Genomic DNA, 9802 nt, shown 5'->3' on the forward strand with positions numbered 1-9802 from the left:
CCCATGGGCCATACGCAAGTTGTCCCTCTGGAGTGGAATTGTATTGTGGGTGTCGATGGGGGCATAGTTTGACCTGCAACCTCCATATTCCTAGTGATGGTGGGTGAGTAGGAAAGAAGCCAGCCTGGCTGCCAGAGCCCGGGGGGCGTTTGCAGAGCTGGTAGCTGGAGTGAGGCGTGGATCTATGAAAACTGAACAAATTTGGTCTTGAGTAAGTGGGACACAATTACCACAGAACCTCCCAATGTATGAGATGACTTAGATGATAAGATCTTTGGAGCCGGAGCCATCGCTTTGTTCTGTGTTTGTACAGCACCTAGCACAGTGGGCTTCCATGTCTGGGGCTTTTCGATGCTGTTGCCAGCTAAAGAATAATAATAGTACAGCTGGGGGCTCATCCGGTGGGGAAGGACAGTTCGGTGGCTCTTAGCTGGGAAGAATCACCTGTGTGTGTGATTGCTGTGTTTAACCAGCCTTCGCTCACGCCAGGGAAAAAACAAACAGGCCCTTGTCTGAACTCTAGAGCATCATACGGAGCATCTTTTGTCACCAGTGTGCCATTCCTTTGAGAGAAGATCTCATTCAAGAACAAGGCAGCCCTCTCCTGAGCTCTGATCTTTCCGATAGTAGGAAGGCTCAAGCCAAGCATGGGGAAAAACACGGGGGCTGTTCTTGTTATGTGGAGAGGCCAAGATTTCAAAGAGAGGTCAATGATTGTGGGGGGGGGGCACCTGGAGACCCCTAAAAGGTTTTCAGGAGGTGCCTGGATTCCAAACCTCTAAATCAGGCTCCTCTAAGGTGTCTCAAACTGCACCCCCAAAACGACTAGTCCTTTTTGAAAATCTTGGCCATGGTGCTAGTCATTGTAGTGTCTGGGGGCTACTAAAGCGAGCCTTATTACTGTGGCTCCGAATTACACAGAGTTCCATTGTCCGTCATTCTCTATTTACACATTCTGATTACTGGATTATTTTATTGTAGGGGTTTCATTGTGCGAGGTGCTGTACAAACACATAGTAAGGACGTCTTTAAGCTGTATTAATTTAGCTTAAGGCGGAGGTGGGCAAACTACGGCCGTGGGCCACTTCCAGCCCGCGGGCCTCTCCTGCCCGGCCCCTGGCCCGGGAGACTCACCCCCGGCCCCTCCCTGGCTGTTCCCCCTCGCCCGCAGCCTCAGCGCAATGCTCCAGGCGGTGCAGCGGGGCTGCGAGCTCTTGGGGCAGTGTAGCTGCAGAGCCCGGCCTGACCTGGTGCTCTGTGCTGCGCAGTAAGGGGGCAGGGAGCAGGGCGGGTTGGATAGAGGGTAGGGGAGTTCAGGGGGGTGGTCGGGGGGGTGGATAGGGGTTGGGGCGGTCAGAGGGCAGGGAACAGGGGGGTTGAATGGGAGCAGGGGTCCCGGGGGGGCAGTCAGGAAGGAGGGGGGTTTGGATGGGGCAGTGGGGGGCAGTCAGGGGCAGGGGTTCTGGGGGCAGTCAGGGGATAGGGAGAAGAGGTGGTTGGATGGGACAAGGGTCCTGGGGGGGCAGTAAGGAAGGAAAGGGGGGGTTGGATAGAGGGCAGGGGAGTTCAGGGGGGTGGTCAGGGGGTGGGGGGGTTGATAGGGGTCAGGGCAGTCAGAGGGCCAGGAACAGGGGGGTTGAATGGGAGCAGGAGTCCGAGGGGGCAGTAAGGAAGGAAAGGGGGGTTTGGATGGGGTGGCGGGGGGCAGTCAGGGGCAGGGGTTCCGGGGACAGTCAGAGGACAGAGAGAAGGGGTGGTTGGATGGGGCAGGGGTCCTGGGGGGGCCGTCAGGGAGCAGGGGGGGTTGGATGGGGCAGAAGTCCTGTGGGGGGCTGTCAAGGGGCGAGAAGCGGTTGGAGGGTGGATAGGGGGTGGGGGCCGGGCCACGCCCGCCCCCCGCTTCCCTAACTGTCCCTCCATACAATTTTCGAAACCCAATGCGGCCCTCTTGCCCGCCTCTGGCGTAAGGTGAGCTTTTGAAAACTGATTTAGCTGAAACTAAACAAACTGGTATAATTAAACCAATGCACGTTTGTGTGGCCAAAGAGAGAGTCCCTGCCCCAAAGTGCTTACGTGAGGCAGTGTGGTCTAGTAACTAAAGCCCTGACTTGCTATTTGGGAGACATGGGTTCTATTCCTGGCTCTACCGGTGTGACTTTGGGAAACCCCGTGCCTCAGTTTCCCTATCTGTAAAATAGGGGGAATGATCCTGACCTCCTTTGTAAAGCACTTTGAGGTTTATGAATGAAAAGTGCTCTATGAGAGGTAGGGGCCAGATTTTTTAAAGGTCTTTAGGCACCTAACTCCCATTGATTTCAGTGTGAGCTAGGCACATAAATACCTTTTAAAAAGTGTCCTTAGGTAGTGGTATTATTATAATAGACAAAGGCTGGGAAGAAGTTAAGTGTTATTAGCAACTTCATGGTACAGAGCGGAAACGGAGGCAAAGAGTAGTGAAGATCCTAATTCAGCACAGCACTTAAGCACGTACTTAACAGTAAGCACATGCTTACGTCTCATGAAGTCATTGATCTGCTGGCCTAAGTCGCACCGATGCAGGTTGTCCTCATCTAGGCCATCTCTAAGTTATGGTCTCAGAGATCCTCAGTGTATAGTGTGTGTAGTATTTGTTTGATTGCTATTTGTTAATTACAGCATTACGATTCGGAGCTGTGTTTCAGGTGGGGTGACCTGATGTCCCGATTTTATAGGGACAGTCCCGACTCTTGGGTCTTTTTCTTATATTTCCTATTTCCTATTACCCCCCACCCCCGTCCCGATTCTTCACACTTGCTGTCTGGTCACCCTAGTTTCAGGCTACATGTAGACACTGATTTTATACCATTATAACTAGTTTGCTTAGTGGTGTGAGGGTTATACTGCCACAACTCCTAATGGGCATGCAGTTTGTCTAGTATAAAGGTGCCTTATACACTGATGTAGCTTATTTCCCTTCCCGGCCGTATGGGAATACGCTATACTGGTATGAGCACTTCTGTACTGACATGGCTGCCTGCATAGGACAGGGGTTGTATCACTTGAACTAAATCTATATTGTTAAAGTGCTCTGGCTTTTGTGTGTAGACAAGGCCTCCAGCCAGTAGCCGAAGGAAGATGTTTTCTTTGGAGCACTTCTGGAATAGCAATCCCTGCCCTCATTGTTAAACAAATAGCGTTTTTGCTGGGTAAGGGGATCCATTAAGCACTTTTAACATGAACTAGGCTGTTGAATTTTTTAAAAATAAAAGTAAAGATATGAAGAATAACATTAAAGTCAATATAAAATAAATGTTGGCTCCCAGCCCTGCTTAATTTTTACTCCAATGGGAGTTTTGGGTGCTCAGTCGTTGGCAGATTCATAAGGGAAATGAGGGATTGTATGTATGGAATGCAGCAGTTCTGTCATTCTTCAAAACATCATGGGGCCGCGCTGAAGTTATTGGGATTTTGCCCAATTAAGGATGCAGAATTTGAGCCAGGCATGTTTTGTAATGTTTGAGGAACGATATGCAATTGCTTTCAGTTCCAAGGTCCCTTTTCAGCTCAGGCCAGTTGGTTGGAGCTGTCCAGATGTCCCTGAGCTGCTTTATTTGATGTTCCAATCAGGAATTAAGGAAAAGAGCTTCCTAACCATTTAACAAGATTACATGACGAGACAGAGACTGGAAACAAGTATGGCTGACCCCTTAACCTTTGATACATGGATCTAGACAGATCTTTTTCCTTGAACCCTTCCCGCAGTGGTCTGTCACCACACTGAGCTGAATTGATAGGCCAAGACTCTGGAATGAATGAATGAATGAGAGAGAGACAGACAGACAGACAGACTGACAGACACCACGACCACAACAACACAACAACCTAGCAAAGGAAAGTAGCACAGCGATCATAACAACTGAGTGACTGCACTGAACTTAGGTTAGGAAGCATCCCAAAAGCCACAAATGGTTACTAGAAATGTGCATCAGGAAAGGGAGGAAAAATGAAGACACAAAATTCATAGACCAGCTCAAGTATGATCATTGTAAAAGAACTGCCCACGTGTAATGTTACAACACCAGTGATGTGGAATTATTCCCAAATCACCAGAATTCCTGTTAGGATTTCCCCCAGATTTATACCCCTAGGCAGTCACTTCAATCAGAATCTGATCCATCATCTTCAGGTGCAAAGGCAGAATTTGGCCCACTTGGTTTTATGTAAAAAGTGGTTTAGTTGGGAGTAAGAGCCCAATCCTAAATGGGGCTGAGTGTGCTCAATTCTCATTCACATCTAGGGCAAAAGCTTGCCCTAGACTCATTGACTTAAAGGGTGCAGGCTGGACCTGAGACATTCAGTACCTTGCAAGATTAGGCCCTAAAAGAGGCAGAAACACCCCTCGTTGGCCCAATCCTGTGCCAACTAATGTCCGTGGGAAGACGCCCATTGAGGTACGTGTGAGCAGGATCTGGCTCTGGCCTCGCTCATCATCTGCTTCCATTGGGTTCAGTCTTTTTGGCAAGGGGTGAGTTGGATCCCCTGGCTGAAAGGATTAGCAGGTGGAATGCAGAAAGGTCTGGGAATGCAAAGCCAGCGCCTCTCAGCCTTGCCCCAGCCCCGGCCCCAAAACACAGAGCACCCAGAGGGGATTTGGAAACAATCAGATTATGGAGAGGGACTTCTGTTTGCACAGGTCCAAGCACATTAGCGAGGGTGGGGGGCTCCCCCCGCCCCAATCCATGCTAAAAATGGCCAGAACGCTACCACTGCACACGGCTCTGCTTATTCAGCAGGAGTCACAGCTTAGTCCAGCCAGGGTCCAATGAAGGCTCTTTCCTCTGGTCAACCACATGGACCAGTTACCCCAGGGAGACAAGCAGGGCCAGGCAGCGACCCCCCTTACTCATAGATTCAGAGACTTTAAGGCCAGAAGGGCCCATCATGATCATCTAGTCTAACCTCTCCTGCACATGGCAGGCCACAGAACCTCACCCTCCCACTCCTGCAACAGACTGGCTGAATTATTGATGTCCTCGAATCATGGTTTAAAGACTTCAAATTACAGAGCATCCACCATTTACACTAGTTTAAACCTGCAAGTGACCCAGGCCCCATGCTGCAGAGGAAGGCGAAACCCTATCAGGATCTCTGCCAACCTGACCCAGAAGAAAATTCCTTCCTGACCCCAAATATGATGATCAGTTAGACCCTGAGCATATGGGCAAGATCCACCAGCCAGACACCTGGGAAAGAATCCGCTGTAGTAACTCAGAGCCCTCCCCATCCAGTGTCCCATCACTTACACCGAGGAGCACTTTATGCCGCAGAGCCTCCCACTGACACGGCTAGGACCACGTGTGGAGTGGCTGTTCTGGGGGAAAGATTCACAATTTGGCCCTTAACATCAGTCTAGGCTGTGGTGCTCACTGCGGGGTTGACATCCAGTTTGCATTGAAATGTGTCTAGCTGACCCGCAAAGGAGGCAAATAAAACACAGGCTTCAAGTGAATTCTTTGGCCACTTCTTGTAATTAGACATGTCTCCCCTGTAGGGCCTGACCCAAAGATCGATGGCAGATGGCAGATGGCAGATCTACTACCCTGTTTGTACAGCGCCTAACACAATGGGGCCCCATTTTTGGCTGGTCCGGGGGCACTGCCACAATAAAGATTCCCATTGAGTTTGATGGGCTTTGGATCAGGCCCATATTACTTACGCTTTCAGTCAACTGGGTTTTTTATTTAAGGGTGCAATCCTGCAAGCCTTTACTCACCCGAGTAATAATTACTCATGCAAATAATCCCATTGACTTTGATGTTTTCAGTAGGACTAGTCGCGTAAGTCCTACTCATGTAAGGTAGGGTGGGCATGGTCGGACCCTCATGTTGCAACTTCATCTGATCCATTCCTATCTACCTGCCGGCATTGATATATGGTTTATCAGCACAGCAGCCCAGCGCTCCATCGTTAAGGTCAATCTCATGCAAGCTAAACCTCTTAATAAGGATTATTAGCACTTATTGATATGTCTCTAGCCCTGGAAGTAAGATAGCTACTTTGCAGACAAGTCCCTGCCCTGAAGAGTGAAACTTGACAACATATTTTGGGATGGAAATTTGGGGAAAGGAGGGAAGAATTCTTTGAAATGAAACAGACCAGGGAAAGACTCTCTGCTCTGGCTATGTAGCCCAAAGCTTCCAAGAGACCAGCAGCTCCCCTAGGAATATCCTTGGGTTGAAGACCGCTCTTCCTGACTTGACTCAGATAATGAAACATGTTCAGTGCAATGCAGTGAGGCCACGAACGCTGCGCTGCGTCCCCTTGCCCCTGGGTAGCACGGAGATGCTAAGGGACGTGATTCAGTATCATGGTGGCTGGCTTTGAAAGCCACCCATCTCCCCTGCTCTGTCCCTGAGAAGTGAGAATTTGACTGGTCTGTACATATACCAACCTGGAACTGATGTTAATGAGCCAGATCAGCCCTTCCCCTGGGTGGGGCCGGGGGCCAGGAGAAGCTGGGAAGGTTCCCCAGTTTATTGTGTTGGAGGGGGTGTGGATTGCAGAGGGGCTGGGCTCCAGAACCTGTGGATCTCTTGAGATTCCTGTAGATCTTAAGGGATCCGCTGGAGGCCCTGTGCTTCTGGATTGGCTCCCCACTCCCCAGCTCCCTTCCAGTGTCCATGGGGCCTGGCTGCTACACCTCTCCAGGGGCTGTTGTACAGGATGGAATGGGGGCTCCAGAAAAATGAAGGCAGCCTTTGGCTGTGTGGGCTTTCCCTGTGGGCGTGGCGGTGGAGGGAGGGGAGGCAGCGTGTGCATCATACTCAGCACGGGGCCCAGCCTGCCTCCACCCAGGTGGGGATCCCTCAGGCTGCAGTGGTTCCCCAGGTGTGCCAGGGCCTGGAGGTGGGAATGTCATGGAGGCAGCTGGCCCACCCTGTTGCATTGGCCTGGCGAGGGGGCTATCCCCTTGCACATCACCATGTGGCCCAATAATACAGAATAACAATAACCTAACTGTATCTAGAATAATAATAAATAATAACGACAGCATTCTATAACCTTGCACTTAATTAATGTTTGTGCAGGGCTTTAAGAATGTCAAGTGAGAGATTAGATAGAGGGGTGTCTATGGGGACAGATAGGAAAAGGGGTGTGGATGTGGATGGATGATAGAGGGGTGTGGATGGGGATAGATAGATGGGAGTGGATGGGAAAGGACGAATAGATTAGATAGAGGCATGTTTGGAGATGGATGGATAGAGAGATGTGTATGAGGATAGATAGAGGGATGTGGATGGAGATAGAGGAGTGTGGGTGGGGATGGAGGGATAGATTGAGGGGTGTGGATGGGGATGGAGGGATAGATAGAGGGGAGTGATGGGGATGGATGGATAGATAGAGGGGTGTGGGTGTGGATAGATAGAGGGATGTGATGGGGATGGACGGATAGATTGAGGGGTGTGATGGGGATGGATGGATAGAGGGATGAGGGTGGGGATGGATGGATGGATAGAGGGGGTGTGGATGGGGATGGATTGAGGGATGTGGATGGGATTGGGATAGATTGAGGGGTGTGGATAGGGTGAGATAGAAGCATGTGGATGGGGATGAATGGATAGAGGGGTGTGGATGGGGATGATGGATAGATTGAGGGGTGTGGATGGGAATGTATGGATAGATTGAGGGGGTGGGTGGGGATAGAGAGAGGGACGAAGATGGATGGATCGATAGATTGAGGGGGGTGGGCAGGGATAGATAGACGGATGGGGATGGCTGGCTAGAGTGAGGGGTGTGGGTGTGGATGGATGGATAGACTGAGGGGTGTGGGTGGGGATGGACGGATAGATAGAGGGGTATGGATGGGGATGGATGGATAGATTGAGGGGTGTGGGCGGGGATAGATAGAGGGATGGGGATGGCTGGCTAGAGTGAGGGTTGTGGGTGTGGATGGATGGATGGATAGACTGTGGGTGGGGATGGACGGATAGATAGAGGGGTACGGATGGGGATGGATGGATAGATTGAGGGGTGTGGGTGGGGATAACAGAAAGAAAGTAATGGAGAGAGATAGTGAGCTAGAATTCCTTTAATTGTCAAGGCTCTTTACAAACTGTATGTGATTTAACATAACTAAATGATCTAATTAAGCTAATAGTTAAACTAAAAGCTCCCTAAATATAATGGGGAAAAGAGTCCAGTGTTTTCAGCTCTTCTGATATGTTTCCCCTCTCCTTGTTATCCCCTCCCCCTATGATCACTACCTCTTGCAGCTGGCAATAAGTCCATTTCCCAGTCCATGCCTGAGAGCCAAGTTCTGATTTTCCCCTCCACCCCGTTCCCAGCCAGCGAGATGACCCCGCGCTGGTTTCCTGGTCTCTATCTTGGCACCCGGGTAAAGTGTTGCTACCTTATCCTGCCCCACGCCTGTCTCTGTAGGAGGGGGCAGACCCCCGCAGCAGCTCGCGGGCCGTTGTAATTCACTTTCTTCGGTTTCATTCCTCCCGGGATCCTGTGTGCAAAGAGGGGAAATCGCTGGGCTGTAAAAATACACGTGCAGATGCCTCAATTCCCGGCATTTTTATAGCCTCCAAGGGAAACCTTAAAAGCTTATTCCCAGGGCAGGAGGAAGTTCATTTTGTGGCAGGCACCAATATGAATAACTATAATGAGCTACAGAGGGAGCATGGGCCCATATTGTATGGCGAGGGGGTGGCTGAGGGGCATTATAGATCCCTGGCTGGTGTGAATGGGTGTAGCTCATTGAAGTCAATAGGTCAGATCTGCATCTGGTGTAGGCCGGTGTCGTTCCGACGGAGCAATGCCCGTTTGCGCCAGCTGAGGATCTGGCCCTATGCACGAGCCATGCCAACCTCTGCACATCTTACTCCCATGAGTAACACCGTTGATTTCGATGGGCCTCCTCGTGTGAGTAAGGGTTTGTGGGGTCATGCCCAAGTCCATCAATTTCTCCTTCAGGAACCCAAACCTGTAGCACTTATTCCAGTAAAACCCCGCCAGGGTCTATTTGGCATTTTGCTTGAGTGCGGACTGCGGGATGGGAACCCCCGAGAGGGAACGAGAACTGCAGAGCACCCCCTGTTAGTCCCAAAGAGGGATCTCCCAAGGCGTGAATTGCTAGCACAGAGAATGCTTCCGGTAGGTCTGAATTAACATGCAGGTTGCTCCTTACGGCCCAGTGGCCTCTGGGCTAGAGGTTTCTCCTTCCACAACCAGCACTCCACCCGCACCCAGAGTATTTATTAAGTGACAAGGTGTTCGGCACCTCCCATTGACTCCAGACCGCCCGCACTTCCAGGATCAGGCCCTATTTGCACACCTGCTATGGCAAGCCTCAGCTGCTCTGGGATTCACTTGGAAGCCATGTGCCTTCTTGTGATGAAGTTGTGCAATGTGTCTGGCAGACATTTGACACCTGATGTGGGACCTGAGCCTACGAGCCCCTACGTGAGGGTACCAAGGTCTGAGAGTGATTAGCCTGCGGGAAATCTACCAGTGCAACCCTGGGATGGCGCCACTGAAGTCAGTGCAGCTGTTCTAGAGACACTGAAATTTGTCCCACGAGTGATGGTTTTCAGGATCAGGCCCTTTGTCGTTGTTTGTTTATTTGTATTATTATCTATAGCATGGTAGTGCCTAGAGGCCCCAGCTGGGATCAGGGCCCCATGGTTTTGCACAGATGCACACTGATAGTCCCTCCGTCCCTGAAGAGCTTACAGTCTAAACAGATAAAGCTTGGGAGGGGAAACTGAGGCACATGGACTTGCCCAAAGTCACTGGCAGAGCTGGGCATAGAACTCAG

The sequence above is a fragment of the Natator depressus genome, chromosome 4 (assembly GCF_965152275.1).
Source record: "Natator depressus isolate rNatDep1 chromosome 4, rNatDep2.hap1, whole genome shotgun sequence".
In the NCBI taxonomy this organism is placed as follows: domain Eukaryota; kingdom Metazoa; phylum Chordata; order Testudines; family Cheloniidae; genus Natator; species Natator depressus.